This window comes from Lissotriton helveticus, chromosome 7 (assembly GCF_964261635.1).
Source record: "Lissotriton helveticus chromosome 7, aLisHel1.1, whole genome shotgun sequence".
Taxonomy (NCBI): Eukaryota; Metazoa; Chordata; class Amphibia; order Caudata; family Salamandridae; genus Lissotriton; species Lissotriton helveticus.
The window spans coordinates 865762501-865787650 of NC_136068.1; the positions used below are offsets into that span (position 1 = coordinate 865762501).

The window sequence follows — 25150 nt, forward strand, 5'->3', positions numbered from 1 at the left end:
TACACATGCATATTTGCTCATGCTAAAATGCAGTTCACAAATATTTTGTAGGAGTACAATGTCTTGCCCTACTTCTGTACATTCACGAAAGCCATATAGCTGCACTCTCCCTCACTGTGTGTGATCGCATTCTGCTCTTTCATAAGGAGCATATCGGCACACAAAGTAGTTGTGTTCAGTGCCAATAACTAATTTGGTAGTGTGTGTTTTATTGAGACAAAAAACAATTTTTGCTTTTGCCAATGTTTGTTATAATGGTGAGGGTCCGGCAACTCTCGCATCAATAAGGTTTTCCAAAAACCATGCCAAAACAAGTCACGCATTGCCAAAACTAAAACGCTGACCACCAATTTCAGACCAACTGGATTTGCCAAAGCTTGTTTATTTTTGTTTCCAGTAATCTTATTGAAACTGGTTACACTGATTTTCAAATATGAATATTTTTGAGAAATACTAGCATGCATCTACACATTTTACTAAATGATGCTGCAATGAAGTGGAACTTGAAATTTTGCGGTAGTTTAGCAAAATGTTTTTTCCCCTACTTTCATTTTTTTCGGAACATTTTCTATTAAAAGCAAATCATTAATCTTGCTTTCAAGCTTCTGCAAATATTTGCATCTAATCAGAGAGCATTCTGGGACCATTATGCGTAGCCTCATATTGCTAAACTTTGAAACCGTGTGTACATATCTTTATACTGGAACCCTTGTCAAAAGTGCAGTCAGAATTTACATTTACTTAGAGCGTTCACCCTAATAATAAATGCTTTAAATGAATGAACCATAAATAGAAGTTTGAACAGCATTAACATATGCACACAAATATTAACTTAACTGCAGTCAGTGGCCTTCCCTGACCCTTAATGAGGCACTGCAAACTGGCAGCCAAAGGGTTTGTGCTGCAGGGGGTTGGGCGGTTCTTGTCCCAAGGACAAAATACACATTAAAACTTGTTTCCCTTGACCCCAAACAATATGTCCTGGGCGTCGGGCTATAGGAATTCCTCATCCCTGAATGATGTTTATTGCACATGTTAATTCGCCTGTTGAGCACCATTTTTACTTCATTATAGTCTTTATTATATTAAAGAACTTTATTTTGCATGTGGTACCTTGGCAATACAACAGTGAACACGAAATAATATCCTGATTAGTGGGATTATCAGAAATGCACAGTAACTGAGTGACGATTACAGCCCACGAGGCAAGCTGTTCAAACACTGCTGATGCAACTCGAGATTACCGTTTCATACAGTGCAGAAGATTTCAAGGTGCCGCCTTTGGATACACCCATGTTATTACTTTCTGGGGATAACAAAGGCAGGGATTCCTTGCTTGACCACTACCTCTTGAGTTCTTTTTGTGTTTTTAACAATTACGTTTTGTTTATGAATATGTAATTATAATGAACTTTTTCATGAAGTGTTGCTGTGCGCTAATAATTGTTGATAATTTCACGTATATTTACTTTCCCCTAAACATTTCTGTTGTTTTTAACACTCCATGATACTAGATTGTGTGCTCCCCTTTTGCCTTCCTATCAATATCCCTGATCTGTCAAACATGTAGGTCAGGCTGCGGGGAAAGGCGATAGATAGACAGGAATCCCATCTGAATGAATAGTGCCTACCGCGGGGAGTCCTGCACAACTAAGGCCATGCAGAGAGTAGCCAAATATTGTTTTCACCACTGTGCTCGAGAAGAGTGAAAAAAGTGCATTACAGAAGACTGACCTCTTAACCTTTATATTGACATATATATATATATATATATATATATATATATATATATATATATCGTCTTCCGATCATGGGCAGGATCGCGTACAAAGAAAATATGGTACTGGACACAATTTACAGCTATATTATTTCCGAAAACTTTTTTTACTTAAGTGTTTATGTTACCCAAACTCTACATATTTGACAATCGTCTAGCAGGATATGGCTTTGGGCCATTTATCCAGCAAAGGGTTGCCAAGGAAATGGAAAACGCTTGTCCAGTTATAGTTACTTCGCCTATACCAACAGAACATATTAGACACATCAACTGGCACCATCATGTCAACCTCTCCACCACCCCCAATTAATTTCTGGGTTTCTGGAGTAGCTGATTTCCATTTATAGCACTGAGTGTACCTCTAAAAGTTACGTCTCATTTGATCAAGACAGGGACGTAACCTAAAGCATACATACACAGCGTGGAAAGGTCATGGGGCATATTTTGCTTAGCTGCAAGAGGCCAGAGGTTGGTACAGATGTTAAATGCAAGTACAAGTCCAACATGGGGACAAACACTCAGAACAACCCCCCAACCCACTGGTCTTTCACCTGCTCTGGACGTGCCGCCTCGTGTGACTGCTCTGCCCGCTGACGGCGGGGGCCGCAGGGAGCAGCTCCGCCCGCGTTTCCTGCCTTCGTTGCGGCTTTCCGTGGCGGCAGAGGGGCCACAGGGCCAGCGCAGAGGGGAGCAGATCAATGCCGAGCAGAAGCTATGGGCAATGCCGGGCCCCTAATACATGTTGCGCCGCCGCACCTGCCCGAGCGACAATGCGTGCTCAGGAAACGCGAGGAGTAGCGACCCAGCAGACTTCGAAGCTAAACAAGCTTTACACTGTATCGTAACCTATGAGCCGATTCAGAACACCTGACCTCCGCCCTGACATCACCCGGCGCATCCATCTCCAGCAGCCTGCAGCGCCGAGAGTAAGGCGGCACTTTGTATCATTCTGACACCGACGCGTGCGCGTGTGGGAGCCCTGTTATTAGCAGTGAACACATGATGAAACGAGGCCGCCAGACCTACGCCCAAAAAGTGAGTGTGCCATAGCGCTGTGCCCGCACAGCAAAAGCTTGCACATCTCCTGTCCTGGCGCGTGGAGGCACGGCAAAGAGGAGTCCAGGCGTGTGCACTTGCCCCGTCCGGGCAGGCACGCTGAAGAAAGACCGGGAGGGAACCAAACATGCTTTCCTCCCAATAGAAAGCACGGATTTAGCAAGTGCGCCAGTTAGAAGCAAAGGGCGGGGCTTCCACCCTCGGTTTGCAAGCCAAACCGACAACAATAGATCTCGCCAGGAGCGACAGCGCATGCGCTGCATCGCTAGGCGAGACCTAAAAATGGAGGTTGAGGGGTTGCCATGATCCAAAGGGACAGGAGAAAGGAATTATCACAATATTAGTGCACTTTCACTCTTGGGATTCAATGTTTTGCCCGATTGTCACTCTCACAAACGTCAGGTTTCACATGTCATCTTTTTAGGTCACGGCACTTTTCCTTTATTTTCCTTTATTTTCATGTACACATCACGAGGTTCTTATCTTTCTCCTTTCTTAAAGCAAGCTCTCAGCCAAATCTTTGGATTTTTTCTAAATAACTCGTGTATGGAACAACATCAAACTCTGAAAACATACAATTTTGTGTTGTAGATCCGGATGAAAGCTACATTGAAGAGAAATGAACTCTTCAACTCTAATGTTTAATATCTCCTACTTGTCTTATGTTAATCCCCTGAAGAAGGGTTCGAGATGAACCCAAACTGCATTGGGATCTGTTGTTTTACAATTTTCATTTTGAATTTAATTAAATGTGAATGTATTGCATTTAATTTTCAAATACTTTACAGTTACCTGTTTATAAAATTAGTTATCATTCACGAATTGAATGTAACAAGTTTTCATGCAAATTGGGATAGTATACAAAACAGTAAAAGAATCATTATCTTTGGATTAAACATACATCACTTTGCGTTTGATTATTGGGATATCTTCTTTGAATACGCAGTTAATTCATTTACTAGGCTTTCTCTAACCTTTGTAGCTGTGCGACACGTAGTCTTTGGTTTCCAAAGACTCCTTCTGTAAGTCCATAACATTGGACAGGTGGGTTATGCAGAGGGCTACTCCCTCCCCTTCGAGACTACTCCTGCCTCCATGTCACCCACTTATGACAAGCTGATGGAGGACCACCTATTTCTTCTCTACAAGGAAGTGAAAGCTCTTTTGTCCAAAGAGGCTACATAGAGAGTGCCGGTGCCAAAAGTAGAACACTGTTGCTGTTCCCGCTCCTTTCTGGTGCCCATGCAGGACGGTGGCGTCTTCATCCTATCTTCGACCTAGACTCTCTCAGTTTCTTCCTCAAGAAGGAGAAATTCAAGATGATCACTCTGGCTCAAGTCCTGTCTGCCCTGGACCCTGTAAACGGGATGGTAGCATTGGACTTGAAGGACGTCTACTTTCACATTCCCGTCCTGCCTGCCCACTGCCGTTCCCAGCGGTTCACTGTAGGCCATGAGCATTTTCAGTGCGCTCTGCACCCTTTTGGGCGCACAAGCGCCCCTCTGGTGTTCACCAAGATGATGGCAGTAGTTGCAGCTCATGGAGATTAGGTGTGCCAGTCTTCCCCCTATCTCGACGACTGGCTGTTAAAGGCAGGCTCGCTCCAAGATGTTGTCTCCCACCTCCTGACTACGGCAGACCTTCTGCATTCGCTGGGGTTCACTATCAACACCCCAAAGTCACACCGGATTACCACTCATACTCTCACTTTCAAAGGAGCTGTCCTGGACACTGCAGTTTTGAACTTATCCTCTCCAACGAGGAGTCCAGGATATTCGGCCTATGATACCCATTTTTCAGCCTTTATCCTGGATTTAGGTGAGATTGACTCTGAGGCTGGTGGGCCTTATGGCCTCCCGATTCCCTGCTAGTGACACATGCCTGTAAGCATATGCTGGCTCTGCAGTGGGATATGAAGTTCCAGTGGGCACGGTATCAGGAGAATCTCACCAACATGGTCCAGATCTCAGAATGAAGTGCAAGGGAGCTGCAGTCGTGGCACGAGCCCTGAGTTATCCGATTAGCATTGAAAGTCATTCAGAGTTATTTATTTATTTATTTATTTATAGATTTTTATATAGCACGAAGTGACATAAAGGGTTTTATTTCTATCTATATATCTATCAGGTACATGTCTTTCTTACCAGTTTCAACAAAACAAGTTTAAGAACGGTTTAGAATACAAAGGTGTACGCAGTGGTATCATGCAACATGGTTCCGATGTGTACCTTTTAAATGTTTTGCATCAGTACTACAAAGATCCATTAATTGTGGTACTGAACGGTTAAAGAGGTTATCTATCGCAGCTAACTGGAAATGTTATCTTTACATTCTTTGTTGATCTGCAGAGGTAACACCTACCTCAGCTTTAGTTGGCGTGAGTCTTTGATTAGTTTTGGTGTCTTTGTGGTCATTTTGTGCAGGATGTATCCATACACGCCATGGCTATACAACTTCTGGTTATTAACCACAGTGCAGATGATGAACAGTCTTGTCTAGAGAAGCAACTTGCTCATTAGGAAGATCTTCGCTTCCCTCTTGAATGTTGCCAAATTTGGAATTTTTGTAATGTTTAGAGGGCGTTAATTCCAGATTCTGGGGGCTGCTCCGGAGAATGCTCTGTCATACGTTTTCTTCTTCTGAAAGATGGGCGGTTTCAGCAACCGCTCTCTGGCACTCCTGGCTGGCCTGCTTCCCCCTGATAGCTAAATTTTCTGGGCTAAGTACATTGGTGTTTTGTAGTGGAGCGCTTTGTGGGTAATACAAGCCAGTTTAAGTTGAATTCTGGCCTTGTATGGAAGCCAGTTTAGTGCTCTCAGATGTGGGGAGATATGGTCGTATTTTCTAGAACCTGTAATGAGTTTTGCGGCCTCATTCAGACCAGCTTTTAGTGGTGCTGTGGAGATTGTTGATAGACCTGTTGGTGTTGTACATACATATTCAATCCTTGAGATAACCAGGGACTGAACTGCCAATTTGAGCTCCACCGTAGTAATAAGTGGTTTCACTTTTCTAATATAGTTCAGGTGAAAGTGGGCACTATTAGCCATTGATTTGAAGTGGGCCTTCATGTCTAGGTTTTTATCAAGCGTGATTCCGAGTGATTTGGTCTAGTCAACTAGGGTAGGGGTGCAGTTTAGCGCTGTCATCCGCTTGGTCCATTCCTTCACATTTGTGGGATTCTTTGTTAGTGATATTAATAGGAATTCCGGTTTTTGTGCATTTAATTTCAGATTTTTATTTCATTTATTTATTATTAAAGTTTTATATAGCGCAAACTTGATCCCGAAGGATATACGAGGCTTTACAATTTGAGGCAAAGGTAACAAATCAGAACATTAGTCTAACATTGGGAATCTAATGGGCATTGAATGAACTAGAACAAACATAGCATTGAAGTGAAATAAAGAAAACATGTTTTCCCTTTTTTGCTTGTCGAAACATTTTGTTTTTCCACACACCTCCTCTAAGAAGGGAGAACATTCATGCACTTCCCTACAGCATAGCTGCCAAGGTTTCAGGTTGCTTTTGTGTGACATTTCCATAATTTCAGTGTAATTAAGAGTGACATTCAACTACTATGAGTGACACTTCTTGTGAGCAAAATAAAAGCACTAAAACCTCTTCGAACTGCTCAAAATCCCTGAAATGGAAACTTAAGATACAGATACCGTTGAGACATCCGTTCGATAGCAGTCAGAAAGGTAATATCAATAGTACTGAATGTTAGCCAACAGCCGCAGAGTGTACAAGGGGAAGCCTGTCTGTAGGATAAAACTCTGCAGACAGCTGCAGGTTACCGCGTCCACCCCTGACTCGAGACCTGGCCATCCTGCTGACCAGGAATACCCCACAGCCTTGCTGTTTTTAAGCCTCTGGGGCCTAATAGCCAACTCCCAGCGTCGATTCCTCTCCTGCTTTTGGCACCCACCAGTTAACAGAGGAGTATTAACAGTAGACCTACCCAGGGCTTCAGTCTGCCGCAGCCGGTAGTGGGAGCACCCGCGGGCGGCGACATGGGGAGGGGGAGGGGCAGGGTGGGGGGCAGCAATGCATGGACCATTCATTGTCTTGATCTCTTCCAGTGACAATATCTTAATATAGATTGGAGAGTCATCTGCATACATTTGATAGGATATGTTTGCGTCTCGGAGGATTTCTGTAAGTGGTTCGACATAGATTGAATAGTGATGGGGATAATGTTGATCCTTGTGGGACTCCAATGGAGTTTGGGCATGATGGGGATAGCGTTTGGTTGACCAGGAAGCTTTGTGTTTTGTTCTGAAGGAAGGATTCAAACCATTTCAGAACATTTCCAGATAGTCCCATCCTGTCTTCAAGCCGGGCTAGCGATTTTTCATGGTTTACTGTGTCGAATGCAGACGACAGGTCAAGAAGAACTAGGAGACATGTTTGATTGTGATCTAGAGCCTGTAGCGCATCATCCACTATATGTAAAATTGCTGTGCCGTACTGTGGCCTGGTCTGAATCCAGATTGGCAGTCATCCAGCAGATTAAAATTATTGATGTGTTTGCTCAGCTGTTTTTACGCACATTTTTTAATTAGTTTGGCAAGTAATGGAATATTGGTTACTGGGCGAAAGTTATTTAGGTCTGCTGTAGGTTTTTTGATGGGTAAGACTTGACCTGTTTTTAGGCACTCTTGTAGGACCCCTTGAGATAGTGAGGCATTGATTATTTTTGTCCATATTGGGACGACAATATAGTTGATTCTTTTTAGGCATTTAGAGGGGAGGGGTTCATTGTAGTGGTTATTTGGTTTGATATTCAAGAGAGTTTTGGCAATGGTGTTCTGGTCATATAGCTTGAAGGTCGACCATTGTGCTTTATTTTTCTACCTATCATGATCGTTTTTCATGGTAGCATCGTTCTGTGGAGGTTGTTGGCTAGCGAGGTTGTCGGCTGCCATCCTGAGATCTCTTTCAAGCGTGTTTGCCTTGTCTGTGAAGAATGTTGCGAATTCCTCGTAGCTCAGTTGCGTTTTAGTTGCTTCTTGGACAGATGTGGCCAATTTATTGGATTGTTTTAACATTTCAAAGTTTCCGTGGTCTGTTTTTGGCTTTATCCAATATGGATCTAAAAAATTATTTTTAGGAATTGAGCACACTTTTGTTGTATTCATTTCTGAGTTTTTAGCTGGGGGAATGATGGGTGCTGTCTCCATTTTCTTTCTGCCATTCCCAGCTTCCGCCTGTCTGTGTTCAGTGTTCCATTAAACCATGGATTTTTATCTTTCTCTGATATTCTGCTCCGTTTTAGTGGCATGCTGGTGTTGACTATATACATCATTGATGTGGTGTAGTGATCAGTGAGTTTGTTGACGTATAGCATGTTGTTAGGTGGATTTAGATCCTTCTCACATCTTGCTACAAGTTGCTCAATATTAGGGTCATTGGTGTCTCGTGTCCATTTTTTAATTTTGACTGGTTCTGATGGGATAAGCTCACATCTAGTTGCGCACTATACACATGGTGTTATCCTACACCGTATAAATTATACAATATCAACTTAATATACAGTTGTCAGTTATTTAATATCATAATCTGATTCCTTTTAGTAAATCAATTCATATCACTTTTCAAAGTTTTTATACAATATGTGATAAACACTTTCTACCAAAGTTTTCATATGTACATTGTTCGCTAACAAAACATTTGGTACTCAATCCACATTACACATTTGAACATTTTAACAGTGGCTGCCCAATGCATTTCGGCACCCAATTGTGCCTTCATCAGGGGCTGATCTTTTGATTATGTGCGTAATGAGTCAGCCAATGCTTTCTGGGATATGAGATTCTTGTCTTGGTTGATTACGACGACCTTTAGAGGTTATATGTTCTTCCTGTATTTACTGCCGACGATGTTCAAAAAAGACTGCTCGTGTGCGGGTAGTACGCACACGAGCAGTCTTTTTTGAACATCGTCGGCAGTAAATACAGGAAGAACATATAACCTCTAAAGGTTGTCGTAATCAACCAAGACAAGAATCTCATATCCCAGAAAGCATTGGCTGACTCATTACGCACATAATCAAAAGATCTGCCCCTGATGAAGGCACAATTGGGTGGCGAAATGCATTGGGCAGCCACTGTTAAAATGTTCAAATGTGTAATGTGGATTGAGTACCAAATGTTTTGTTAGCGAACAATGTACATATGAAAACTTTGGTAGAAAGTGTTTATCACATATTGTATAAAAACTTTGAAAAGTGATATGAATTGATTTACTAAAAGGAATCAGATTATGATATTAAATAACTGACAACTGTATATTAAGTTGATATTGTATAATTTATAAGGTGTAGGATAACACCATGTGTATAGTGCGCAACTAGATGTGAGCTTATCCCATCAGAACCAGTCAATTTTCCACAGGCGTGACGAACCTGATTAGTTGCAGCACCATTAGATTAGATTGAAAACATTGGATTAAATAAGAGTGCTCCCCCACAAATCTTAAAATTGTTCATTTTTTAATTTTGACAGGTTGGGTGGTCTCGTTCTTTTTTTACAGTGGATATATGGAAGGTTATGGCATGGTGATCCGACCAATCGCAAGGAACAATGGAGTGGATTGTAATATCCTTCACTCTCAAGATTACTCTGTCTAAGGTTGCCCCTTTGAGTGTGTTGGCAGTGCGCAGGCTTGAGTCAGGTTTAGGTCTTTTAGAAAGTCTTTAAGTGCGTTGACCTGTTAGTCATTATTGTCGTCCCAGTGTAAATTAAAGTCGCCTAGGAATATGTCATTAGTGTGACTGTTAGAGTTAGTTGTGATGATGTCCATTAACTGGTCTATGAAAGGGCCACTATCGCCTGGTGGGTGATAGAGCACATGCAAGTTGCACCTTTGATTCTCTGCAGTTCTTATACCAAGACCGTGGTATTCACAGGATTCAAGAGGGTCGGATTGTATTTGGATGACCTTGATATCAAATTGGTGTATGCAGGCTATACCGCCTCCTGTCTTTTTTTTGTCTGTCTAATCTCATAATATTGTAATGAGGAGGCACCAGCAGATCCATGACCGGGGAGGAGGATTCCGTGAGCCATATTTCATTTAAGATTGTCACAGCAACTTCCTGACTAATGATGAGTGCCGCAATGTCTGAGGCATGTTTTGCTGCGGAACGACAGTTGAGCAGTAGGCATATCAGTGGTTTCCCTGAGCTACTAGAGTTCATCTCTTGAGTATTGGTGTTTAGGTTGACTTGTGTTAGGTTGTTAAGTTTGGGTTTTCTGTTATTAGGCCTGGACGGTCGGTTTGCATTGATTGGGACTGATCTAATTTCCTTGCCTCGGCTGATGTCTGTAGACTCATATGACCCGAGTAGGGTTTGGGTTTCATCCTCCGATAAATATTTAAGATTTTTGTGTGGTCGATTATGTCTATTTGAAAATGGCATGGTGGTCCCTTTACTCTTTTCTTGAAGATCAAGCTTTGATTTTTGAATGAGTTCGACTTTGGAGTGAGTGCTTACAGTGATTTCTAGTATTTTTTTCCATAGCGTGCAATGCTCTTAGAATGTCCTGTGACATATTGCCCACTTGTATTTGAAGAGTTTCGATTTCTCTCTGCGTAGGAGGTGATATACTAGTACTTGTGCCCCGGTCTTTTAGATCTGTGACTTTTTCATTGTTCCTTTTTTTGTCATCAGTAGGGGGATGTGAGTTTCGTAAGTGCAGGTGCTATTTGTACTGTTGTAGAGGGGGGTATGGAAGGGGTGTTAGCTTCCTAATCCTTTATTGCTGGATTGGGGTTCCCATTAAATGGCCTATGTGTGGGCATAATCATATCCTGGTGTAACTGGGCTGATTTTTTCAGATGTACAGACATTGGGCAATATTGGCGTATAGTACAGATACTTCTCCTGTCTCTGTACAATTCCCGTCCAGTGAGTCACTTGTCAAAGTTGAGTTTCCTGACAGAATTGTAGGTTGTGGTTGTTGAGGGTCTCAAGGTATTATGACGTCTATGGTGGTTGTGTTGATGGTAGATAGGGTGACTGCTTGTGTGGTCAGGTGTTGTTGAGACCTTGTGTTCTCTACACACTCTTTTAAGGTTGAAAACAAGTTGTCAAACTTTTCTAACTCGTTGTTGGTTGCTTGTATAAGCACAATACCGTTCTTATATATAGTTATGCTTAGTTCCGCTCTTATTCTTGGTGACGGGATGATCAATAGTTTAGTACCATGTGGGATATTGCTTATATTTTTTATGTTGAGCATCTTCGTAATATAATATCAAGTCATTTACACTAATGCTTTTGTTTAGATTAAAGGAGGGGTCCGAGATGAGCGTGTCTGGCTTATTTCTAATTAAGGTTATGTTTGAATTTTTTGGCTGCATTCTTAGATAGGTTAGTTGGGTACTTTATGGCGTAAGAGTTATTGCCTGCTGATTTTAAATTGGTTCCAGCCATAGTTACTGATGGCGATAAATAATTCTCCGGGGTGGTCCTGCAGAGGTGATCTCACTTTAATGTATCTAATAGGCCAGCGATTTCTCAAAGTATGGCCCGCGGGCCAGTTGCGGCCCGCCAGACCTCTCCTTGCGGCCCCCCATGGAAAACAGCAGTCACGGACTTTGCACCATTACTGCTGTTGTGATTCCTCGGGGCCGCATTTGCTGAGAAAAGGTCAAAGGGGCATGCGCAGACAATTAGTGTCTTGCATGCACACAAGCGTCCCCGCCCTCACCTGCCACTGTGACGTCATAGGCTTGCCTCGCGGCAGGTAAGGGTTTAAAAAGAAGGCACGCAAGTTGCTCCCTTCTCTACCTGCCCTTATCCCCGCCCACCTATGTCTGACTGACCCCAGCGCCGGCAGAAGAAGCGTGTGCCCAACTGAAAAGGAGCTGAGATACTCTGCCCCGTGGCAACAATTGCCGTCTACTCGCCTGAGAAAGAAGTAAGTGAATTCCAATGCCATCATTATTATTGCTGGTCCCCCATTTTTGGTTCTCTGTTTGTAGACCTTTAATGGCCCAAAATGTAAAGATATCCTTCGGAGTTAAACACAAAATGTTTATTGCGAGGTTTTGCATATTTATTTCTGTGCATGCGAGAGTAGATGGCGCTGTTGCCACATTCTGTGACCAATTGTGTGTTCGGCATCGGCTGAAATTTGTGATCCCCGAGTTAACAGGCAGGGCTTTTGGTGGTCCAGGTGCTGGCTAGTTCAAGTTTATTTGTTTGATTAATTAAAATCTTACAAAAAAGTACACTTTAAAATATCTTCAACAATAAAAAGTTTAGGAACATCAAGCAAATAATTTTACTAATCTTCTAAAAAGCGGAACTCTAAATAAAATTTGCCTTTAGGCCTTTTGCAATCACAGATAAAAATTTTGCTAAAGCGGAATTCATTAATAGATCGGTCGAATTTAGGCACGCCATTAGTGTTTGTCTACACGTTCTTACACCTCGAGCATTGAATAACCGCCTGAGGATTACTTTCCTTTCTGCTTCTATTGTAGGACACAAACATAAAAGATGCAACATATCTTCTTGTCCCCCTTTACACAACCTACATAACGTATTGCTCTCAGTTAACTTCCACGGTGGCAGATGACACAAACCTGGCCATAGACCAAAGCGCACTCTAATAAATGTTCGCTTACTTTGGACAGACCAAGGAGTTTCTAGGTATTTTTGGACTTGTTTTTTCTTATAGTCGTTAACAATTGGCCACGAGTGTTTTCTTTTTACCAGTAGCTCTTTATCTTTTAACAGCGATAGATGAATAACCAGTTTATTAACTGTCTTTTTAAAACTTTCCTGGGTGATAGTATTTTCCCAAATTGGTGTTAATCCAAGTTCTTTTTTTGCTTTGTTCAAGTATGCCCAGGCTTGAAGTTTCCTATTGTCTCTTACTTCTTTCCATAATATTTGAGACAATTGATTGACCTGGTCGTTTTTTACACGATTCCACACTTTTAGAATTTGGCCTTGCCGGGCATAAAGCTGATTATTTATCCCAAACTCCAGCCTTATTTGTGCCTGTGAGGCATTACATGGTAGGTTAAAAAGTATTTTGTATGTTTTTGGCACTGCATTGTTAATTAGCTCCGCATCCTTCCCGTTTAGGACTTCGGCACCGTATGTTAAAGTTGGTAATAGTTTGGCAGATATGATTTTTAATAAAGGACCGTATGTCAAGGCGGTTAATTTCTTTTGTATGGTTCTAAATGCGGCAACAAGGCTATTTGCTTTCCTGGTGATATATTTCCTTTGAGGGAGAAAACTTCCACTCTCGTTAAATAGGACACCAAGATACCGATAGCTATTAACTTGTTCTAGTTGGGTTTGTCCTAGCATCCATTTATTTTTTTGTCTTTTGCTCCTTGTGACAACCATTATTTTTGTTTTTGTCTCATTTATTACCATTTGGTTATCCTTTGCATACCTAAGTGATCGATCAATCAGTCTTTGCAGACCTACTTTTGTGTGGCTCATCAACACCACGTCGTCTGCATATAGCAAATTTGATATTTGTTTTCCCGCTAGCCTCGGTGGATGTGAGTTAACTTCGTTCAATGTTTCGGTGAGATCGGCTATGAATAAGTTAAAAAGTAATGGTGCAAGGACACAACCCTGCTTGAGGCCGCGTGTCACCGGTATTTTATTCGATAATGATCGGCCGTCACCGACCCGTACCCTGACCCAGGTGTCAGAGTACAGTAGTTTGATAAGGTTCAGTAATGGGCCTGGGATACCATAATCTACAAGTTTTCTCCATAGTAGGGTCCTATTAACAAGATCGAAGGCTGATCTAAAATCGACAAAGCAAAAATAAAGGGACTGTTTGGCTAAAAGTGCTTTATCCGTTAGAACTGATAAGATTAAAATGTTAGTAGAGGTTCCTAAGCCTTTAATGAAACCGGTTTGGTTTGGGGGTAATATTAGCTTTTCTTTTACCCAATCTGAGAGAGTTAATAATAAGAGACCCGCAAATAGCTTAGCGTCCGTGTCTTGGAGAGTGATGAAACGATAGTTCTCAGGTAGTTGCCAATTACCCTTTTTGTAAACAGGTGATATTAGTGATCCTCTCCAGGATTCCGGTATGTGCCCTGTTTGGATACCTACGTTAAATACCTTTGTCAAATAGGTAGCCCATAAGGCAGGGTCCTCTTTATAGACTGCAAATGGAATACCGTTTGGGCCCGGTGCTCCATCTTTTTGTCTCTTTATTAAATTCACTACCTCGCTCTCTGAGAAGTTTTTCACCAGTTCATTTTCCTGTTCCCTCTCAATGAACCCTGTATGATTGACATCCTGAGAGCGGAGATCATCTTCAACATATAAGGTCTTTTTGAGGAATTTTACCCAATCCTCCTCTGTTAATGGCGACGCTATCACATGTTTATTGGGTCTGTTTATAGCATTAATTATTTTCCAAAATTCTCTGGAATTCGCTTGGTTACTTGCGTGATAGATTTTTGCCCACAAGACCTGTTGAGTTTTGTTTTTCTCAGACCACAACAATTTCCTCAAGTTACTGTTAGCACTTCTAAGTTGCTTTCTAATTTCCTCGTTAACTGGTAACCTAGTTAGCTTTTTCCTCAGTCTGTTTCGAGTCCGCCTTACTTTTTTAAGGGTATATGGAAGATTAATATTAGTATCTCTATTTATTTTCCCCCTTAGTTGGGATTTCCTACAAGTTGGAGTACCTTCATCCAATTCGACTACCTTCTGGGTGAACTGTTCCCAATGTATAAGTATAGACTGGCTCGGATGTTCATTAAAACATTCTTGCACCAATATTTGGGCTTTTTTTTCGACCACATATTTTTTTATCCGGTTTCCAAATGAGTTTCCTATAGTTAATTGTACAGATCTGACCTTGTGTAGTTAAATAGTTTTGTTTTTTTGGCAGTTCGAAATAGATTTCCAATATTTGCTGACTGTGGTCTCTCTCAATAACTTTTTTTAGACTATAGGAACCAATTTTATCAAAAATGTCTATTGACAGTAATGTGAAATCTATTCTAGATTTTGCTTCATGATTGTGAAATGTCCAGCCAGCGGGCTGATTGGTTGGGAACCTGCCGTTTAGTACTCGGAGACCCATTGCTTCCAAATCCATTAATAGGTTTTTTCCAATTGGATTATGTTTGGTATTTATGTTGGGATCTAGAAGTTGCTCGGGGATCGACCAATCGTAATTTTGAGAGTGAATAAAATCGTCCCGTGCCATTTGAATCAGCAAGTTTATAATAAAGTCCCCTGTAGCTAGAATCTTAACGGACGGGTCAAGTATTATTTGTTCCAGTAGGAATGTTACTATTGCGATACTTATGTTCTTGCGAGATGACTGGTTTGGTGGGATATATATGTTAAGTATTATTAACGTGTTCCTTTGCTCACCGGTTGCAAATATTATCTTAACTGCTTGTATGTTTGCGTTACTTGTGTCCAGCTGTTCATGCTTAATTTGCAAGTCAATCCCAATGAATATTGCCAGACCCCCACAAGGACGTCCAAATTTGGAGTGTCTAATGGCTGGTACATAGTATCCTTTATAACTTTGTAGAAAGAAAGCATCCGTTTCCCATGTCTTCTGTAGACATATGATTTGGTAGTGAGTGGACAAGGAATCTACTTCCGCATTTTTGATTTTTTTTCCTAATCCATTAATGTTCCAGGAACATATAGAAACTGGGGGTCGAGAGTATCCCCTTTCCTCAAAATCTTTCAGTTTATTTTCCTGTCAGTGGTCGTGTAGTGCACTCCTTATCCAGTTTTCGTTTATTCGCTTAGATTCTACAATTTTTAGTTCTTCCGTACTCTCTTCTTTTGCCTCGTGTATACTACCCTGGGGTTTTTTTAATATGGAGTATACCGGGGTCTTCTTTGGTTCTCTAGGAGCTTTTCTAGGTGCTGGCTATGTTCCGAGAAACATAGCACGGCGCCTTTTATGACAGTATTGTTTCATTATTTTGACATTTTTACACGTTAATGCTGTCTTAGCAAAGGATTCTCCAAATTATTGCCACTTTAGCACTCAAATATGGCAATAAGCTACTGAAAGATATCCAGTTAACCTTCGCGAAGAACCTTCCTCTGCACTGAGACACGTTACAAACTTTTTTGTAAATTTTTGTCCAAATGCAGCAGGTGATGGATTCTGTGGTAAATGAGGCGAATCCATAATTATGTGAAAAAACGTACAAATGCATAATTCCAGTCACCCTGGAGTACATTCGTCCATTTCATGGCTCTGCAATGGAAATCGCACAGAGGTGGTGGCAAGACCGCCTTGTGCTTTTTCAGGGCACAAAGGTTGCATCTGCTGACTTGGGGGCTGAATAATGATGGTCTGAGTGAGATAGTGTTGGCACCAATTTTGACCGCTATTGTGGCCGATAGTTGCCGTCCACTCAGCAGCACTTGCCAAATAAAGAGCCCCTTTTCACTCCGCCCAAATTGCTGTTTTGTTTATCTTTAACACCATCATTCGCCCACCCAGCTCCCTTCCCTGCCACAAGACTCTTATCACAGCCTTATTCTCTCATCTCGCTGTTTTTCCTCTCGTGTCCCCTCCTTTGCTGATACAGTGCAGCAGATTGACAGCGAGGTCTATTTTGAGGCCAACAATGGCCTCCATAGAACTGGCGGGAGGTTTCCTTTCCCCTTCACCAGTGCTTTAACGCACTTTTAAAGCTACATAAATTACTTAAAAGTAACAAGCACTTTGTGGTGTTTTGGATAAGCTCATCACGTTCAATTCAGGAACACAGCAGCAGCTAAAAGTAATACGCATTACAGTTACCTTATGCACCACATTGTTCCTTCATGAGACGAATCACAGCCGAAAGCAGCTTAAAGAGAGACTCTGGATACAAACTCACAAATCAGAGTCACTTGGCCTGTTCCTACACAATGCAATATCCTGTAAGTGGAGGAAGAAACAAATCTGCTAAACATAACGATACCTTCGGTGCAAGGCAAGCAGATTAGAAATTAATTGTTTTTTAAGTGCCTCAATTATAGCCAGGTGTTGGCAAAGTGGTGCTACCGATTAAATCTAGATTTTTGAATACACACATTCCACAGGTCTTTGGAAAGCTAAACTCTAAGTAAATTTAGTCAATAGCTTCTGTCATTCAAATATATGTTGCTTTCATACATGTCCATAGACTCGATTCAGGCAGGAGACTCACCATTTTTCAACTCAACAGCAGCACAAAGAATTTGATGTAATTCCAAATAGGCTGGTTTTTGTTCTCTTAGGGTTTCATCATTTCAGAACTGAAGCATTTTCAATTTTATATATTACATACAACAAAGCCATAGTTGTTGCTTATTTATCTTCTGCAACTAACAACTATCGGGGTCTCTAGTTTCGCCTTCAGGGTGAAAAAAAATACCATCTGAGTAGCAGCATCACTCTGATATAATTTCAAATAGAAGGGTTTTAGTTCCTTCAGTCATCTTTTCAGAACTGAAGCATTTTCAATATTATACTTTTATATACAACAAAGCCATAGTTGTTGGTTATTTGTCTTATGCAACCATTGGCAAAGCCAATAGTCCTGACCTATAATGTTACTGGTTGTATCTGATGTATCTGGATATAATGACAAACTAAATACCAGTAGGGTGGCACACTATGCTAAGCACAGATTTTTAGTTTACATGTTTTTAAGCCATGCCCTTAATTTAATCGGCCATGGCCCTTTGAGAGAACCCCCAGGTTTTTCATCCCACTGAAAGCCCTGTGACCAGGCGATCCGTGTCAGTTGTGTATATATCGCCGTAGTTGGATCTAAAAATATATTTTGAGGTTCTTCTGTTGCATGTCTGTTTATAGTAGAGCAATACTGCTATTTGATGAGTAGTTGCAGAAGTAATGCTTTTTTCATAAGTGTATATATATTTTTTTTTTACTAAGGTCATAGTTCACATTTTGTTTATTTTCAGTGTCTCTACTGTCCCCTACATTATTTCTTTGTTCAGTCAGAGCCCAGATTTGGAGCTATTGTTTGAGCATTCATTATATTGCACTTATCAAGCAGGATGTAGGCCCTGTTTAAAGTCTGGGGTGTCTCTTCCCACAGTGTCAGTGTCTTTCCCGATATACCCCCCAATCTCACTTTGAAGGAGACCAGGGGATCCCATGGGCGGATGCAGAGCGTTCTTCTTGGCCCTGTTGCTGTGCATACCAGTGCTTTAAGTGGGATGAAAAAAGTGAGGGGTCCCAGAAAGCTGTGGTTGCTATATAATTAAGCAGTGTCGTTCCTGGGTTAGCACTGCTTTGGGTCACTGAGCGCCAAAGGGGGTGCACCATGGGTGGAACTTGGGTGTTCACATGCAACCACCCAAGGTTTCTGATGCTAAACCATATTTACTAAATAAAGTAGACAGGGTTTAGCATCAGAAAACTTCACAATTTTGAAGTAGGTGAAACAAAGGAGAAATGCTTTCATTTCCCCTTCCAACTTTGTATCTGTGCTATAAAGTACATCCCACATGCAAAGAGGGGAAAGAGTTAAAGTCAGCTTATGTATAGTATTTTGTACTGGAAGGGTTTCACCCAAGTACAAAACCTATGGTAGACTCACAGAGACACCCTTGTACTATGGCGTAAATGTCTCTCGCGCACGGTTGGTGATTTCAGTTCTAGGGAAAGGGGAGGAGAGTGTCATATTTCTGTAAATATGGCACTCCTCTCCTCTCCTTTTCACGCGGCGCATTTGCTGCACTGCTCTGCATGAATAAGTGGTAAATCTGGCACATAGTTTCACTTCTGCAGAGGAATTTTGCAGGGAAGTAACGCCTCTTCCTTAGCGACTGCCAGAGGGCAGTACTCTCTGCCGCAACGACTGCCAGAGCGCAGGGCCCTCTCTTCCATATGTGGCCTGCCAGGACCTCTAGACTTCAGTTCACTATTGCAAGTGGCAGGATATTTTGCTTAGCTACTACTTCACCTGTCTGGGTAATATGGAAAGGCATTTGAGGTAGTGGATGCACTGTACAAAGTAAACTTAATTTATTAAGAAAGGGTGGTCTCATGTTATTTCTTTCTTCATTTCACTAATGCTCTTAAGTAGGGATGGTTGTACATGAGAAATGTGATACCAAGATGTTTCATTTGTGAAGCGCTAATATCTAATTATAAGCTTGAATGCACGAATGAATCTCAATACGAGCACATAGGGCACTGTCAATACATGCAGTGAGAAGTAAACACTCAATGTGGACATTTACATTTTTTAACACATTTTATTTTAAACCGGTTTCCCCCCAAATAGCAGCTCTCCAGTGTCACCTCGTTGGTTTGTGAAGAGCTCTGTATTTAAGACTGGGTCGTGCCATCAGTCGTGAGACGGGGTCGTGCCATCGGTCGTGAGACGGGGCCGTGCCATCGGTCGTGAACACAAATCCTGATTTCCTGCAGTGTTCATAAGGAACCCAAACGAAATGGCATACAGCCCGGTAACAAAGTCTTGCAAAACACCCAGATCGAAACAGAGTGAACACAGGGTGTTCCATGCTTGTGGAAGGTCCAAAAGTTAAAGCTACTTGTCTCCTTTGCAAAGAAAAGGTTAATGTGCTATAAAACACGACATTCTTACCTCACAGGAAACTCTCCAATGTCCTCAAAACCGCATTCTACAAAGGTGGCATCACTAAAGCAGTAACCGAGGCATCCTTCCAAATTTGCTACTTGCTTGCAAAACATAAAAAGCCATTTACAGACGCAGAGCTGGTTAAGAAGTGTTTTCTCTCGGCAGCAGACATTTTATTTGCCAACTATCCTAATAAATCCAACATTATTAAGGAAATAGGTGCATTACAACCGTCAGATTCCACATGCACATGTAGAATCGAGTCAATGGGTGGCAATGTTCTAGCACAGGTCATCAATGCAGTCAAGCTGTCCCCTTTCTTTAGCATTGCTGTTGATGAGTCCACAGATGTAGGTGATGTAGCTCAGTTAATGATTTGGGTGAGGTATTTGGAACAAGAAACCATTCCAAAGGAAGAGCTCCTCTGCCTTTTGCCATTGCATGGCCACACAAGAGGAGAGCATGTGTTGGCCAGCATGTATCATTTCTTTGTATCTCATCACCTGCCATTGAACAATCTTGTAAGTATTACTACGGATGGGGCACCCTCTATGATTGGACATGAGAAGGGCTTTGTATCTCTGTTAAGAAAAAAACTTCAATCATCCACTTTAATTGATTATCATTGCATAATACATCAGGAAGCATTATGCGCGAAAAAAAAAAACAAGGACAACTAAATGATGTTATGAAGCAAGTTGTGAGAATTATTCATTTTATTCGAGCAAAAGCACTCCACCACAGACTTTTTAAATTAAATTATTGCTGAGGGATGCCGAATGTGAACATGCAGACCTGTTGTTGCATACTGAAGTTAGGTGGTTGAGCAAAGGTAGAGTGCTAGAAAGATTTTTTACTTTGCTTGCAGAAATTGAACAATTTGTAATCAGTCGAGGGCAGTCCTTCCCAGAATTATATGACTTGCAATGGCTCACCATGCTCCATTTTCAGTGTGATATCTTCTCACATTTAAACTCTCTCAATCAGGCACTTCAAGGTAGACAGAAACTTGTGTCCTCATTGATGAGTGCCATATACTCCTTTGAAAGTAAACTCAAACTGTTCAGAGAGCAGTTGAATGATGGTGATCTTACACACTTTCCTAAGTTGCAGGCTTTAACATAGAGGGTTGAAAAACCTCGGGAAATGTTCAGTCTCAATCTGTGTGCATATCAGGAAGAAATGTCTGGAGACATTAAGAGGCGATTCTCTCAGTTTAGAGTTCTCACCCCACTTTTCAGGCTTGTAGAAAACCCATGGATGGTTAGTGCAAGGAATCTTGAAGCTGTTGAACTTCTTGGTTAGAAAAGGGCACAGGCTGAGGTGGAACTAATTGACATGCAATACAGCTCTGTGCTTGAGTCCTCTTTCTTGGGGAAGGAACCAGAAGACTTCTGGCAAAGTGTGCCATCTAAAAAATTCCCTCTTCTTTTTACCTTGGCACAAAGAATACTTAGCATGTTTGGGTCCACATATGTATGTGAATGTTCCTTTTCTACAATGGGTGTTCTAAAAAATAAACTGAGAAACAAACTGAAGCACATCTGGATCACCTCCTGAGACTTGCACTCTCTGAAAAGGTTCAAGAGTACAAGAAATTAATTGCGGACATGGTGTAAAATTAGTGCATAAACTCTGTGCCTTGGAAAATACTTTTCCCCATTGCATTTACCTTTGTACTTGCTATTCTACTTTCACTAAAGGCCTTCAAATAAAAATGTATTATCAAAATGTGCTCTTTGTAATTACATCTGATTTTGAAATACAGCATTGTTTAATGTTTTGAAACAGTTTTTTTTTACTCTAGCTCCGCCCCGCACTGATCTCACCCCCACTGACCCCACCCCTAATAGTGCGGCCCTCGGCCACAAAGCACGCGGTCATTTTGGCCCCCGACAGAAAGTTTGTGAGAACCCATGTTCTAGTCCATTACCTGTCTCAGGACGTTTAAAGGTCTACTGTTGTTCCTGTTGATGTCTCTATTCTCCTTTTGTTTCCTTATGTCCCACTCTGGTGTTTCCTTTTGCCCCTGAGTCTTTCTGTGGTTCATGCTAATGCATTAGCTGTCTTTTAATACCTTATGTTCGTGGTCATTAGGGTATTATCTTCATTGGGAAAAGAAGTTATTTGATTAGATAACATTTGGTTAGGATGTATGTAAAACGTATTTTCCAATGTTATTTCAAAATCCAACAATTACTTTATTGGAAGCTGTAGAAGGCCATTCCAAAATGGCCACCATCTTAGTGATCATAGCTTATTGTGTAGCTGAAGGCCCTTGTTTGTTTTCATTGCTTAGTCCTCTTTCTATTGTCATTTCTAGACTGCTACCATTTTGGAGGAAGCTTTTTGTGTGGTACGAACCAACTAGGCTTCTTCGGTCGACTGGCGCAAGATTTCTGTCAGTGCCTAGAATTCGGACTTCACATTGGGGTGGTCGTGGTTTTCACTGCTGAACATCCCAACTCTAGAATTCTCTTCCATCGGAACTTAGAAACGCCAGTTCTCTAACTGGCTTTAGGAGAAACTTGAAAACCTGGTTGTTCCTGTGCTAGGTGCACTGTGGGTTTATTGCTGTCCTCAGCGCCAAGACACCATTAGGTATTTGTGCGCTTTTATAAAAAATAAAAAAATAAAATTGATGCTATAGAAGGAATCATTCCTTTGTTCAAGATGTTCCAGATGATCAAGGTAATAAAACAAAAGACACATGTGCAAAAGGAGGAGGAAAAATAGACTAAAAGTTGCTGCACCCTGTCTGCCCTGCGCGTATCGCCCATAGGACTGAGTCCGCGGCAACTGCCATTTTAAAATCAGGCAAGCTGCAGGCAGACTCCCCAGATCAGTGTGTTTATTCTGTAACTTTCACAACTTTTACTCCCCGAGCCATGCAATCGGGCCTTACGGGGACAGGAGATCTCCTTTCTACACTGAATCCTCAGGCGCCAGCCGTCCCTTATCCCATCGCACTAGGGATAGTGTAGACGGCGTGATGTGGATTGTGTCGATGCAGCCTTATCTCAGTCTGATTAGCATTTAAAGCCATTCTACCCTCTGCCCAGGAAAGGCTAGTGCAAATGTTCACAGACAAACCACAGCCATGTTGTACTGCAACAATCAGGACTGGGTAGGGGTGTGGACCCTTTGTCAAGAGACCCTGCGTCTCAGAACATGACTAGAAGAGGGCATATACCTGATGATTCAACATCTGGCAGGTTCTCTAAATGACATGGCAGACAAACTCAGCCAAAGTTACCTAGCGATTCACAAATTGAGTTTCCGCCAAGAGGTGGTGCAATGTCTCTTTCAGCAGAAGGGAGAGCCTTGGTTAGATCTGTTCACTAACTCTGAAGATGCGAAATGTCACCAGTTTTGGGCGCTGGAGTCTCCAAGGAGACGCTAGCTCGAAGCTCAAAGACACTTTTAAGTCTTGAGTCTAACTTAGGCCTCCTCAACGCCTTTCTGCCAATACCACTCCTGCCTAGCGTTCTCAGGCTGCCCCTTGGATAGGGTTCTCCACTCGTACCTGTCAATACTCCTCCTTCTTGTGTGGAGATTGAGCGGCAACAATTGATAGCCTTCAACCTTCCGCCTGACATCTGTAGTGTTCTCTTGGCAGCCATGCGTTCCTCTGTCAAGACGGTTTATGCCTGCTGTTCAGCTGAATTTGTTGCATTCTGTTTAGAAAGACACATTGATCCCCTTTCTGCCACTGCTCCTGTTTGTTCTTGCCCAGCAGGGCTCTGTCCTGGGCACTGTTAAGGGATCGCTATCTGCAATTTCTGATTTTCTTTGGTTGCATGATCATCCTTCCCTTTTCCAATCCCCTATTGTACATATGTTTTTTTAAAGTTTGTTCCTTCCCACTCCCCTCGTTATGCCCCAGTGGGATCTCAGTCTCGTCCTTGACTTTCTTATGTGTGCTCCCTACACAATTATCCACTCAGATGCCTTACCATCAAAACGACCGTTGTTGTGATGGTAACACCTGACAGAAGGGTCCATGAGCTCCAGGCCTTGTCATCCAAGCCTCCTTATCTTAACATCTGCCCAGACAAACTGGTTATTCATACAAGAGCTTCCTTTCTTCTGAAAGTGGTCACTCCATTTCACATAGGCCTGTCCACTCTTTACATGGCACCTCACCCCTTTAAGGAAGAGAAGCAACTTCACCATCTAGACCCAAAAAGAACATTGCTATTCTACCTTGACCCCCAAAAGTCTTTTGGGTGGACAACCAACATTCCTTCGTTGGATATGTCAGAGCGAAGAAAAGATGGGCTGTACAGAAGCAGACTGTCTCCCGATGGATCATGCTCTGCATCAAAATCTGCTACACACTGGCCAATAACCAACCCCCCTGAGGGTTTGTGGGCTCTTTCCACCAGAGCTAAAGTTGCTCATGGAGTTCCGGTCCTCGATATTTGCCAGGCAGCAATGTATGCCTCTTTGCACACGTTCACCAAAGATTACTGTCTGGACAGTTTGGACCGTAGAGATGGGCATTTTGCCCTTTAGGTATGGCCGACGTGTGAAATTGGTCCTTATACTCTCCTCCAGGTAGGTATTGCTTTAGTATCAATTATATGGTAAGCAATCTCCAGCTAGATGTCTCTATCAGATAAACAAATTACTTGCCTTCGGTAATGCCTTATGTGGTGGAGACTCTATTTATCCGCATATTCCTTACCGACCCACCCATCCTCCCTGCTCTGCGAACAGATTTCTAGGGACAGGGTACTTCCCTTTCAGGGCCCTAGTTTTCCACACCAGTGGTCAGTGTACTTTGTGACTCCACCATTCTGGCATGGAAAGTCACGAAAAGTAACTCACGTCAGTGCGCCTGGGTTGCGCCTACATAGACCCTGCGAATGTTACTTTGGCGCAGACGACGCCAAAGATGCCATGTGGATACGAACTATGCTACCTATAGGGGGTACTGGTCCCTAAAAAATTCCGGATCCAGTCTGTTGCCTGGATAGTATTCTAAGGTAAGTAATCTGCAGCTAGATAAAGGGCCACATGTATTAACATTTGTAATTGCGATTACCTAATGGCGATTTACAGCAAATCGCAACTAGGTAATCGCTATTATCAATGTATGAAACTCCAAGAGTTTCATATAGTTATTCGTAGGAGGTCGCAAATTGACCTACCTCATTAATATTAATGAGGTAGGTTGCAATTTGCGACCTCCTAGAAATCGTTGAAATCATGGGGATAGTGGCCTGCTGGGGTCAGCAGACCACCATGACCGAGATTGCTTTCAAATAAAGCAATCTTCTTTTTAAATGCAGCCCATTTTCCTTAAAAGAAAACGTGTTACGTTTAGATAAAACAATGAATAGATCACTTTTCATTGTTTTAAGAGCTGGTAGTGGTCCGTGGGACCAATGCCTGCTCTTAAAATGTTTTTTTTAATTAATTTACAAAGGGGAAGGGGTCCTCTGGGACCCCTTCCCGTTCGTTAATGGGTTGAAGTTGGTGGTAAATGTGAATGTTTTGCGATCGCATTCACGGTCTCAAAACATTCATACATGCAGCGATTCAGTATTTGGAAGGGATGCCCTAAACATGCCCCTTCCAAATACCGAATAGCAAACCATTTTGCGATTCAGTAACAGGTTACCAAATCGCAAAATAGGGAGTGATACAAGTGAAAAACATTTTTTGCGTTCGCAAACGGCCCTATTCTGAAAATTGGTACATTTGCAAACTCAAAAA

At 42.0% G+C, this 25150-nt stretch overlaps 1 protein-coding gene across 1 annotated transcript in view; it reads left to right on the forward strand.

The window, feature by feature from the left end:
* The window catches only part of PANK3 (pantothenate kinase 3), a 111410-nt gene that overhangs the window by 21544 nt on the left and 64716 nt on the right, over nucleotides 1-25150 (forward strand). The gene's annotated exons all lie outside the window — the stretch shown is intronic.